The following is a 14,265-nucleotide window of genomic DNA, read 5'->3' on the forward strand; positions in this document are numbered from 1 at the left end:
CAAGGACCAGCAATGGCAGAAAGCAGGACAGTGTGGAATATGTATGCCTCGCCTTTGGAAGGAAGAAGGAATAATTGAACATTAAGGGAGGAGTTTCAGAAAAAATTACTAAGTCCTGAGAAAAGAAAACTGGAGAAACAAACTGCTTTGACTTTGGTACTGCACAGGATGGAATAGAGAGAAACTCTGACAAGCTTTCTAGATTTTGCTATTCTACCCTACAACAATAAAGAACATTCCTGGAATGCCTGTTGTGCCTGTTTCTTGACCTTGCCTACCTCAAAGGGCTGACAGGTCTGTGTCACATGTGGGAAGATCTTGGATTTTTGTGATTTTTCTGGGTTACTGCAGTTTTTTTCATTGCTATTTTTAACCTGTGTTAAACCAGTTTTAGGGCATATATGACAGTTTTGATTGTTTTCTGTTTCAAAATAGTGGGAAGCTGTGTCACAAAATCTTAGTAGCATAGCCAGAAAGCAATTTGAAGGTAATAAAACCTGGTTCAGAAGCTGCATATGGCTTTGAGGTGGAAGGTTGCTGAAGGAATGGCTGGGCATATACTCCCATAGTATCTGCTCGGCCAGTCCAATCTGGCAAGGTTGGTGTGCTCTGGGTTCCTTCAATTAAACCATGCCATCTATTGGAACCCTGGAATTGGCCTTCTCTGTAGCCGTGTCTGACTTCTGAGTGAGGTTCCCCTTGAGATTCAAGCACTCTACTGGTATTTTGAAGGGCTCTGAAGATGTGCTCTTCAACCAGGCCCTTGTTGATTGATACTCCTTTTCTTCTTTTTCTTTGTTCCCATCAGGGTTTGTTTGCTCTGGTGTTAGAAACAAGATCTGCAGTGTTATGAAAGTTCACCCCTGCCCCTGCAATATTTTGTAGTGCCTTAATTGAATAAGGGAATATGATAATGTTCTTGCAAGATATGTTTACTAGAAGACAAAAAATTGTCATGTGTATTTTATATAGATATAGATATAGATATAGATATAGATGTTATAGATATAGATATAGATGATATAGATATAGATATAGATGCATGCTATAGATTTCATTCAGATTCAATTTCCATTCTATTATGGATATTCTAGCCCTGAAAATTTTATCCTGACCAATTGATTGGATTAATTTACATGGTTTATATTCCCCCCTGCAATTATATAGCTCTATTGATAATCATTGATTGATCTTCCCTAAATTAGTTAAATCCTTTTTGTGAAGCTGTGACTTCATAATGGAGATTCATCTGTTCCAGGTCACTATAGCTGGGCAGCCTGGACAGTCTGGGATTGTATGAGGATTCTTCACCCTGATGCAGGGGTTGTACTAGAATGTCCAAGATCCCTGCCAACCCCATGGTTCTATGAGGACAAGTTTCTGCATAACATTTCAGAATAGAAAGAAAATATTAGGAAATGGGTTTCTGGAAGTGCTTGTAGAAGGCACAATACAGGCAAAGTCTGACTGTATCCTTTGCTACTGGGGAAAATTGTTCTTAGTGGTTGGGTTCCAACTATTCAGAGGTAAGAGATACATTAAACATTGTGGGAGGCTGATTTTTTTCCAAAATCCTACTGAGTTACCTTGTATGTAACCTTTGGTAACTGAGTTAAAAAGCAGGAAGGACAGCTCTTTTAGGTTAATTAAAGCTATCAGGGATGAATGTGGCCTATTAATTGAGAAATCGATATGCAGTGAAGAAAGTTTTTTATACTGTCCTATGAAGGCTTCTCCAGATTTTGGAACAGAGGTAGCTCTACATTAAGGAGACTTCTCCAGCACCTTGCTAGTGGCTCATCATCAATATTTTTCCTTGGGGACCCACTGCTTGCTGAGCAGTCTTGAAATGAGTTGGGTAAGTCCTAGCCCTAAAATGTTTCACAGAAACTGCTTGGCAAGATTTAGGTCTTGCTGTAAGAAATTGACAACCAAAACTATCTAGGAAAGGAGACAACTTCATTGACTTAGAAGAGCTAAGTAGTAGCTCTGAGTAGTCTCTCTCTCTCTCTCTCATCTATGGGATTCATATTCTTGTTCTCTGTTGCCCTGTCTTTCTCTCACATACAGGCTTTCTGAGATCACAGTTTGATTTTCTCAGTTTGAAGAACCATTGCATGAGTTCAGTCAGACTCTGGATCAATCTTGGTTTGACTGGTATTTGTGAATATAGGCCAAATTATAGCCAAAGGGAGACATTTAACATTCTGAGAGTAATTTCCTCTGTTCAGATAAAAGAATCAAAAGACAGGATGGTTGTTTAGGTGATATTATGATTATTCCAGATGTTTCTCAACTTTGAGTGAAAGACACACTTGGATGGGTATTTAAGCCAGCAGTTATGTAATAACTTAGGCAGACTTTCCTTTGATTGGATTCTATTATATTATGGTTGGTTGCATAGTCAGCCAGATGTTTAGACTGGATTTGGCATTTTTATCCACCTACTGAATCCTTCCCAAGACCTGGGATAGGCAGATGTGGTTGTTTGATGGTGTTAAAGGTATTGTTGCCATTCCAAGGAAAGCTGCCTTTTGCAACTGACTGATGGTGATTTTGTCAATGCTGATGGTGTTCAGATGGTGCTCCAGACATTTTGAGATTGCACCTATGGCACCTACAAGTATTGGTACTATCTTTGCTTTCTTTTGCCACAGTCGTTCTACTATTTTGTGATTTTCTCCAGTTCTTTCTCTTCTATTCTGCTGTCTCCAGGTACCACAATGTCCACTATCCAGACTTTTTTGTCTGTCTTATCAACAATTGTTGAACAATTGTCTGGAGTGTTGCGTTGCAGGTGCTTGTCTATTGAATTCTAAAGTCCCAGAGCACTTGAGCTTCTTCATTTTCTATTACTTTGTTTTGTGGTCTCATCAGTTCTTGCTTGCAGGCAAATGGTATTTCTTGCAGATATTCCAATGCACCATTGTTGCTGTACCGTTGTTTGTAGTCAGTCTGTGTGATCTTCTTGCAGCAGCTAACTAGGTGGTCCACTGTTTCTTCAGCTTCTTTGCAGAGGCAGTATTTGCTGTCTATTGCTGTCTTCTCAATTCTGGCTTTATATGCATTTGTTCTTAACGCTTGGTCTTGTGCAGCCAGAATTAGCTCCTCTGTCACGTTCTTCAACTTTCCTGCTCTTACCCATTGCCAGGCCTTGTTGTTACCTGGTTTGTCTGCTAGTGTGTCTGTGTGTGTGTGTGTGTGTGTACTGGCCATGTAATACTATGCCTTGCCATGTCTCTTTTCTATTCTTCATTTGGTCTTTCTTGTAGGCCAGTTTGGTCTCTTCAGTAAACCTTCATGGTGTACTAGCTTCAGTGCATCTTCTTCACTGTCCTTCAGATATTCTTCCAATGACCTTTTTTCTTCTTCAAGTGTCTGATGCACTTGTAAGATTCCACATCCACCTATGCTCCTTGGTATTATTATTATTATTATTATTATTATTATTATTATTATTATTATTTCAGGGTGGTAAATATGCTAACACATGATATCTCTCTTCATCATTTGCTATTTGCTAGGAGGAAGCATTTTCTCTAAGTTAATTAACTCTGGTATTCTGAACACTGTCTCCTTTAATTCCTGATGCATATACAGTATGACCTCCTGTTCCATGTTTGCTTTTCTAGAACTAAAATAGAGTAAAATATTTTAAAGTGAAATTTTTGCATTAAGTGAAATACTGAAGGATTATTTATATTTACCTGCACATCCTTAATGTCGGAGATAACAAGAATAATCTGCCCTAGTACTTGATTAATGTTTGCCTATTTTCATTGGATCATACTTTATGTAATGTGCTCTTAATGTAAGGTATTAATATATACCTAATGTAAACTATATAGATCAATTACACTAGCTCATCAAATATTTCCTTATATGGTGAGCTTAATTTTGTTCTAACATTCTCCTGCTGCCTTTTATCTCTGTGCATCATTATTATCAGCATGCTGATTCAAGCTACTGCTGTAGGGGTTAAGCATATGTTATATATAAAATAGAAATTCAAACAAATGTAAAATAACAGAGCTTCCTCCAAAAGCTTAGCTTTAAAAGGCTAATTGTTAGCTTAATTTAAATTAATCAGAAATAATGGAGAGTCATTTGGAGGAATACAAATCTTGCAAACTCCAATAATAAAATATAGAGAAGTTAAATATCATATTGATTTAACAGAGTATGTAGCTATCAGAAGGAAATGTAGGAAGACTGGATCCAATTGCATTTCAGACAGCATTGTATAAAAATGCTCAAAATAGCACTGTAGATTTGAAGTTTTGTAAGAACATTGTTATATCTCATAATTTATAATGATGCATAAACTTAGTATTTGCAGACACAAAAATAAAATAAATACTTAGGATTTATTTTTAGAAAAAATGGGTTGGGGAATAAAGAAAAAATATATCAGAAATCCTATATAGAGGTTTTATTTTGTTTTTTTTAGTCATAAAAGGGTGTTCAGAAGAACTTTGAAATCCTAAAATTAACAGCTGTGTTCACACAATATATGGGTTATTAAATTAAACCTTTTTCTGGGTGTGGGCATTACAGTGGACTCAAAATAAGAAAACTCAGTTTGCACAATGTACTAAGCCACAAAGAACCTAACCATAATTAACATTGGTCCAGCTTCACATGTTGTACAAATGCAACTGTGAGATCTTTAGGTGGTTTAGCTGATTGTGTTGTATAAACACAGTTGGGGAGGGGGTAGGTCATCCCATCAGAGGTGACCTAAATCTCTTAATGTCCTCTCGCCTTAATTTCAGATAACCTTCCAAAGTTGGTCAAGGAAGGAATTCTGTGATGGATTTCTCTTTCTAAAGTACAAAATTTGTCTCTTGTAATAATCACTGTTTTATATTTTTAACTCTCAATTTATTTCATAGTGTCAGGTCCTTGATGGAGAATGTGCATAACTAAAAAACTAGTTGATGACACTGCACATTATTCTTTAGGGTTGCAACAATGTACAAATTGTATTTTACTAAGTTTTGCATTCTATCAACAAAATATTTTAGGCAATCCCCCACCCCTAAAATTACTACACAGTATTTTCATGCACATATTCTCCTCATATAGTATAAAAGAAAATAAAAATAATTCAGGCACTTGTAACCATAAAATAACTTGGAACATTACCTAACTTCTTTTAAAAATCCAGTAACAATAGGATAGTACTTCTAAGTTACAATTTCATAGTGATAAAACTACTTTTAATATGTTCTTTTTTAAAAAAATGCATAATAAAAATATGCTATCTAAAAAGCTGATCTTTTCTATTTCCATGACAAATTTCCAAATTTCATTTACTTTAAAGGACATACGTATACACAATATGTACGTATTTGTTTCAAAGCAGAACAGGAGTTTGGGAGAAAGGTTAAAAAAATCCTTACTTCAGTTATAGCATTAATTGTGACCCATCAGACACCAAAAAGTACACTGACAAAGAAAAGGAATTATATAGTAGAAACATATTGTGCAGAAGAAAAGTTCTCTTTTATGATGCTATAGCAGTGCCAATTCTATGGAAGTATATTATGTGCTAAACAAAGAATTGCCTTCATATCAGAAAGTATGAGTGTGCATGCATGTGACTCCATTAGTAGCTTACTAATAAATCATCACTGATTCATCTTTTATGAAGCTGAGCTATTATTCTAAATGAAATTCCCACTAAAACAGAGAAGTAAGAGAGTTAATATGGATTATTTATATCATTGTTTAGTAGATTTATTATGTCAGTAAGTAGATGCATTTAATGCCATAGCTTTCTTATCATCTTGACCTGGAACAATCATTTACCCAGGAGCTTGCTATGTCCACATATGCAGGAATTAATTTTCCATATCTTAACACTGCATGGCTCCTCTCAGTTGATATGTCAGTCATCATATGGTGCTCATGTTTACGTTAATCTATCTTGTACTGTCAAATAGTTCTGCACTGTATGTAACTGAGATTATTGGTATGGATCTTGTAGCATTCTGTTGATATGACAGCCCAACTAGCAATTTCCTTCTCTGCGAAACATACAAAACTGGAATGTACATTAAAGTTGCCATCTCTGTAGGTGTCATGCAATGACTTGTTTATGTAAAGCAGCTCAGTACATGGATGAAACAATTTACTTTTCATACTGGCATCAAGATTTCTTTTGGGTAGCTAATACTATTTATAAATTAAACTACATTTATCCATTTCTAGTCCTTTCCCTGAGATTAGGAACAATTTACACTTGAAAAACAAAATAAAGATTGAATCCTGCCAATCATGAATATGTATTAATGCTATAGAATCCTGTATGAATAGAACTCTGTTTTCTGAAAAGACAAATTTCCTGCTTCTTGTTTTTGTTTCTCTAGCAGAACTCTCTTAAAAGGTACAGTGAGAGCAAGGCACAGCTTGTCCATTTATTATCAAGTTACTTTCTTGTTTATATTGCCTTTCATTTTCTGATATCAAGGTGGATAAGCAAACTATAGTAAAACACCCAAGTAAAAATAAACCATAGAAATCATAAATCAGTTTAAAATATTTGGGCAAACATACAGTATAATGGCAATGTTAACAATGTTTAGTACATAATGGCCCAAAACTTTGTGGAGGGAAGCCTCACCTAGTTATGGGCAACCTGATATTAGCAACAGTGCTTCTTCAGATATTTTGGTCCCAAGTCATCTCCAGTTTTAAAGGTACACACCATCATCTTGAACTGATCTTGTCAATGAATAAGCAGTCAGTGTAGTTCTTCTATATTTAGGGTAATGGAATTCCAGCAGACTGTGCCAGTAGTAATTCAGCATAAGTGTGCATTGTGAAGAGAAGTTGAAGGATAAGGTTTGACTCAAGGGCACACTTACTCTACCCTTCATTGGATTATTACTGTCAGTCCTTGCAGTTAACCACATACTACTCTACCTTTCTATCATTATTTGCACATCTTAAAATTTCTCCGTTTTCTTATCTTCAGTAAATTTTCTTCCAAGCTACACATGAACATGCTGCGTTTTTTCACCATGTCCCATACAACTTCCATGGTCTGTGATGTGTTAAATTCCAGAACTATATTTCTGCATATGTACAGCTCTGGTGTCATTATCTAGAAGGAAGAAGGAAACAAGAGTCTTATTAAAAAGGAAGTTTGAGAAAATGATATTGGAATGAGAACTATGAAAATATGGGGGCTGGGGGGTTGGAAACTTGATTATTCTTTGTTAGCTACTCTCATATGTTTAAAAAATTGAAACATAGAAAGTAGAAGAGTGGGAAATAATATAGTAGTTTTGTCTAGCCAAGCCATGCAAAAACTTGCTATGGGTGCTTGGAGTATAGTTGGTTCTTACAGTAAAAGCTAATGATGGGTGAATTGAACTCAGTTGACATTTTGGGAATAAAAAGAAGGTAAAAGCTACATTTAGTTAAGGCAACCCTGACTGAAATCTTTTTTTTATTTTTTTATTTTAATATAATTTTATTGAAAGTTTTCAGAAACAAGGGTAAAAATTAGGAAGCAAAAAAAAAAAAAGAAAGAAAGAAAGAAAAGGGAAGAAATAAAAGAGAAAGCTAAAGTGCAAAAAGAAAAGAGAAAGAAAAAAGGTAGAAAATAAATAAAAAAGAAAGAAAAAAGATATAAAGAAGTACCTTCTGATTTTCTTTACAGCAGTTATAAGTACAGTTATAGATTTACCCCTTTCTCTAAAGTTATATCATGACTCTCTTATTTCTCTAATCCATTGGTTCTCAACGGGAGCGGTACTGCCAGGGGGGCAGTGGGAGGATGCTGAGGAGCGGTGAACTTGTTTTGGGTGGTAGGGGGGCGGTGGGCATGTTTTGGGTGGTAGAGGGGCAATGAGCATGTTTTGGCATTCAAACTTAATTTTAAAACTCCCCCAAAAATTTATTAAATCGATTATCCGGTTTACACCATTTGTACCAGCAATAAAACGAACTTACGCGACGGCTGCCCTCACGCACTTCTAAGAATGGTGAGACGAATTTGTATTCTAGGTAGGATGACCTTGAAGAACTCGACACTACGATTCTTCTCCGATCCCAACCAGCACAGCGCATGCGTCAGCTGTTTTCCCGCGCGATTAATCGCAGTGCATGCACTGAGCGTCCTTTCAATATGAATGTTTGATTTGACCCGTGTTTCTTGAGTTGCTTTTCGTTTGCTTCATTTCTGTTTTTTCCCCTCAGTTTCGATTTTACTTTCATTGTTTATTTGGCCAGTCGACTAGGTAAGTGTGCTTATTAGTTCTTTATCGTGGTCGTGAATTTTTGCCTTTTATAATTCAGTAACTCCCCCCCCTCCCCATATCCTAAATTACAGGATTTTCACAAAGGGTGGCGTTGAAAAATTTTCTGCTCCTTAGGGGGGCGGCAGCTTCAAAAAGGTTGAGAGTCACTGCTCTAATCTGTCAGAACTATAGATCATGAGTTTTTTTTTTTTCTGTTCTACGCAAAAAGTCCATAAGGGGTTTCCAGTCAGCAATAAACGTAGATTATTTTCTCTAATCAAACAGGTCAGTTTATCCATCTCAGCAAGTTCCATCATCTTTACCAACTATTCCTCTGTTGTAGGTATTGCCAAATCTTTCCATCTTTGTGTATATAATAATCTTGCTATGGTTATATTATATAAAAACGAAGCTCTATGACTTCTTTCCAACTGTTTCTCCATCAGTCCCAAGAGGAAAAGTTCTGGTTTCAGTTATACATTAATCTTTAAAATCCTCTGAATCAGTGTATGAGTTTGAACCCAAAATCTTCTAGTTTTTTTTCATGTCCACCAAGCATGCTAAAATGATCCTTCTTGTTATTTACATTTCCAGCGTAGATTTGAAGTACCTTTATACATTCTAGATAATTTTTTCTGGTGTCATATACCAATGCTGGTAACCCTAACTGAAATCAATGCCCAGACACATAGACCATGGTCCCCAGAAAATACAACTAATTTATTATTTATTCATCTGTTGTTGTTTTTTTAAAAACCTGCCCAATTCTGGTCATTCACATTTATTTGGCACTCATTCATTCTTGATTTTATCTCTTATTTTATCATGCAGATTTCTTAAATGCCCCTTGCTCACTGCATTCATCTTAACTTGTATGTTTTTTCCTGGTACATGCAGTTCACTCATCCATGTAATAAAGTTGGCAAAATTATGTGCTTTTACAAGGCATTTTTATTCTTTCAACACATCCTTACTGAAGCTCAGTGCTGCCCAAACCACATACTACTGAATGTCCTTTTACCAGCATTTTCAGATCTTAACATTTCTCTGTCCATTTTCCCATCTTGTAAACATCCTTCCAAGATATACAATTCATCTACTTGTTCTTCTTCTCTCTTTTTTGCCATTTACACATAACTTATAATAGTTGACAACTATCTTGGTCTTTGTATATTAATTTTCATATCCATACATCTAGTTGCATTATGCAATCTATTATTTGTGGCAAATCATTTAAATTCTTAACTGACAATATGGCACTGTCTGTATACAAATATACACATAGATTCATACCCCCAACTGACATGCTTCTAATGTCACCACAAACATTCCTTATACATTTATAAATACATTAAACAAGCAAGGGGACATCACATACCCTTACCTTACTGTCTGTTCAGTGTTCATCCATGCACTAAAGATTCCATTTATTCTCATGCATGCTTTACTTCCATCATATTGCATCTTACTGCATTCAGCAACCAAACCTGCTCTCTAGGTTCATTCAAAACATTTCACGATTTAAGACAATTCACTTTATTGTATATTATCTCTAAGTGAACAAATATATAATAGAAATCCTTTCTTGTATTTATGCATTTCTCAGTGATCTGCTGAAGGCCAAAAGTCTGGGCTATATACCCTCTGCTTGGCATAATGCCACAGAGTCCTTTCCAAATTTTGATCATTATCACTTCTCGCCCCTTTCAATCAGAATTTTGCCAAACATCTTGCCAGGCACACTTAGCAAACTAATTCCCCTGTAGTTTTTCCAGTCACTCATGTTACCTTTCCATTTGTATAGGGTAATAACTATACAAATTAATAACTGGAAAAAGTTGTCAGACACAGATGAAGGCTTCAAGCACACATGCAACAACTTGTATAGCTACTCCATAAGTCTTAAAGACACTTATGCTGAATTCACATACTGTATATTTGTAGAATTAAAACAAGTTTTAATCATGACATGGATAGAGTATGGGGTTTATCTGGAACTCCGACATGGTAAATTCTCCAGATATTAACATGCCTGAAGATGGTTATGCTTTGTTATTATCCATTTTATCATGAAGCACATTTAGATTTTGCAAATGAATTATTAAGCTACAGGTGAGCAAATCTTTTGGTTCAGAGGACCACAGAGCATGTACCCAACAAGTCCACCCTCGCACATACCTATATACCTTTAATCACATACTTATTTTCCCAATATTTGAGCAGGATCTGAGGATGTGCCTAAAACCAGGCCATGCCAAATCTTCTTGCTTTCTTTAACAATCTGCTTAGTTTAGTGGACCAAGGGAATGTTGTAGATGTAGCGTACTTAGACTTCAGTAAGGTATTTGATAAAATAGACAATAGCTGGCTCCTTGATAAACTGGAAGAATGTAGGATGGATGGTCCCATAACCAGATGGATTCCCAGCTGGCTGAACAACCATAATCAATTTGTAGTCCTTAATGGGTCTATGACCATATGAAGGGAGGTATGCAGTGGACTACCTCAGGGTTCTGCCCTGGGCTCACTACTCTTCTATATTTTCATAAATGGCTTACATGAGAAAATAGACGGGACACTCACAGAATATGTAGATGACACAAATCTCAAAGGGATTGCCAACATACCAGAAGACAGGTTCAAGATTGAAAAGGATCTTAATAAGACTTCAGCAGGGAGTCATATCCAACAAAATATTGAGGAATGGTAAGAAATATAAGGTTCTGTAATTAGGCAGGAAAAATCAGATGCAAAGGTACAAGGTAGGTGGTATCTGCTTTAGCAGTAGTTCTTGCAAGAAGAATCTGGGAGTCTCGGTATACCACAGATTAAATGTGAGCCAGCAATGTGCCACAGGTACCAAAAGAGCTCATGTAATTTTATGCTGCTTCAACCGAGGGATAGTGTCAAGATTGCAAGTAGTGACAATACCTCTGTATGCTACACTGGTCAGACTGCACCTGGAATACTGTTTCCAGTTCTGATTGTCACAATTCAAAAGGATGCTGAGAAACTAGAAAGAATGCAGAGAAGAGTGACAAGGATAATAAGGGGTTTGGAGGATGAATTCTAGGAAAAGCGGTTAAAGGAGCTTGGTATGTTAGCCTAAAAAAGAGAAGGTTAAGGGGAGACCTGACAGCAGAATGTGACATCCTTATGTGACATCTACCCTGGGACATCCCTTCTCTACATGAAGGGATGTCACAGAATAGTGGGTGTAGATTTATTCTCCAGAACACCTGGAGAAGAGCCAATGGGTGGAAGCTTTACAGCGAGAGATCCAAACTTGAAATAAAGAGGAATTTTCTGACTGTGAGAGCTATTAAGCAGTGAAATAGTCTGCCTTTTGAAGTCATGAGGCATTTGTCTAGGATGGTATGAAGATTCCTGCACTGGGCAGGGAATTGAACTAGATGACCTCCAAACCCACTTCCAATCTTATGATTCTATGAAAGAGAATGCTTTCTGGCTTCCAGTACACACTGACCTGATTCATAACTCCAAAAAATAATATTAAAAAATGCACCAGGAAACATCATTCATAAGATTTCCATTAAGGAATAATGGATTAAGTATATTGTTCCTGTGGCATGTTCCAGCTCCTCGAGCTCACTCCCAGGGCCCAGTTGGCAGACTTTCAAGGCCCTGGGCTGTCAGCTACTGCTACTGAATGCCAGGTCGGTTTGTAATAAGGCCATCCTCATCCATGATTTGATCATGGAGGAGAAAGCTGACCTGGCATGTATTACGGAGACCTGACTGGGAGAAAAGGGGGGACTTCCCCTTTCTGAGATGTACCCAGCTGGTTTCTGGGTGAGGCAGCAGTCAAGACCCCAAAGTAGGAGTGGTGGGGTGGCGGTGGTCATCCGAGACACTTGGGAGGCATTCAGGGGTGCTGCTCCTCAGATTCCCAGTTGTGAGACCCTATTTGTTAAGTTGGGCTCTAAGAGGGATCAGTTGGAACTATTGCACCAGCTTCCCTGCTGCATAGCAATCTCCCTGCCTGAGCTCCTTGACTCTGTAGCCGGGTTGGTGGTGGAGTTCCCCAGGCTTATGGTCTTGGGAGATTTCAACCTGCCTTCCTTGGGGGCAGGGTCAGAGGTAGCCCGGGAGTTTATGGCTACCATGACAGCCATGGACCTATCCCAAGTAATCCAGGGCCTGATGTATAATAGTGGTCGTTTGTCTGACCTGATTCTTCTCTCGGAGCAGTGGCAGTGTTCTGAAATCAGGGGAGGTATTGGTTTCTCCCCTATCATGATCAGGTCACTTCCTGGTGAGCCTCCAGTTCTCTGGCACCACCCCCCTCTGCAGGGAGGTGGGGCCTATTAGATCGGCCTGCCCTAGGTGACTGATGGACCCAACTGGGTTTCAGAGGGAGCTTGGGGTTGTTCCAGGAAGTCTGCTGCATGGCCTGACTGAAGCCTTGGTGGCCTCATGGAACAAGAGAATGGCCACAGCTTTGGATTGGATCATGCCTGAGCGGCCTCTCCATGCTCATAGTTCCTGTAGCTCTCTGTGGTATATGGAAGAGCTGAGGAAGCTCAAGAGGGCTCAGAGACACCTAGAGCGCCACTGGTGGAAGATGGGGAGTGAAGGCAATTGACCACGAGCTAGAGCCGTGATTAGAGCCTACCTTGTGGTGGTAAGGGTGGAGAAATGTCATTATTTCTTCAGCCTTATTGCATCTGCAGATAGCTGCCCAGCAGCCCTGTTCCAGGTGACCCGGACCCTCCTCAGAGGGAGTAATTTGGGGATCTACCTTCAGGGCTGTTGTGAGGAATATGCTGAGCATCTGGCAGGTAAAGTCGCTTGCATCCACTCTGCGTTGAATTCCAGACTTAGTGCAAGGCCAGTGGGGGCTATGAGGGCTGAGTCTTGCAAGGTTATCTGGGAGGATTTCTAGCCCACTGAATCTGAGGAAGTGGACAGGGTTCTTGTAGCTGTTAGTTTGGCCACTTCTGTGTTAGATCCATGCCCCTCCTGGCTGGTCAAGGCTGCCCTGGAAAGGACACGTAATTGGGTCTGGGCAGTGGTTAATACCTCCTTGAGGGAGGCGGTGGTCCTGCCAGCTCGCAAGAAGGCAGTGGTACACCCCCTCCTCAAGGGGCCATCGCTTGACCCAACTAATCTGGATAGTTTTCATCCAGTCTCCAACCTCCCCTTTTTAGGGAAAGTTGTTGAGAAAGTGGTCATACAGCAGCTTCAAAGGGCTCTGGATGAAGTGGATTATCTGGACCCCTTTCAGTCAGGATTCAGGCCGGGATATGGGACTGAGATGGCATTGATCATACTCTTGGACGACCTCTGGCAGGAGCAGGATGGGGGCAGTGCTTCCACCCTTGCTCTTCTTGACCTCTTGGCGGCCTTCAATACCATCGATCATGGTATCCTTCTGGACTGGCTTTGGGAGTTGGGGCTGGGTAGCACTGTGTTGTGCTGGTTTTCCTCCTCCTCTGGGGTCAGTTCCAGTTGTTGTTGATAGAAGGGGAAAGGTCCAGTCCATGGCCCCTATTGTGTGGGGTGCCATAGGGCTCAGTTCTCTCACCCCTCTTATTTAACATCTACATGAGGCCACTGGGTGAGGTGATCTGACAGTTCGGGGTGAGGTATCATCAGTATGCTGATGATACCCAGCTTTATATCTCTTCCCCAGGCTGAGTGATGCCATGGATGTCCTATCTCAGTGCTTGGAGGCTGTAGGGGCCTGGATGGGGCACAATGGGCTTTGGCTCAACCCAAGCAAGACTGTGGCTTTGGGTGTTTGGGCCTTCCAGTACCAAGGTTCTCCCATCTTTGGTTCTGGATGGGGTAGTTCTGCCCCAGACAGACCCGGTGCGCAATCTAGGGGTCCTCTTGGACTCATGGCTCCTGCTGGAAGAGCAGCCATGGCTTAGAGGGCCATTGCATACTTTTGGGTTGTGCGTCAGTTGTGCCCATTCCTGAACCAGGAGGCTCTACTCACTGTCACTCATGCCCTCGTGACCTCCTGTTTGGACTATTGCAACACGCT

This window comes from Python bivittatus, unplaced genomic scaffold (genome assembly GCF_059951505.1).
Source record: "Python bivittatus isolate LINGU-HERP-01145 unplaced genomic scaffold, Pbiv_v1 ctg000480_np1212, whole genome shotgun sequence".
NCBI classification, from domain to species: domain Eukaryota; kingdom Metazoa; phylum Chordata; class Lepidosauria; order Squamata; family Pythonidae; genus Python; species Python bivittatus.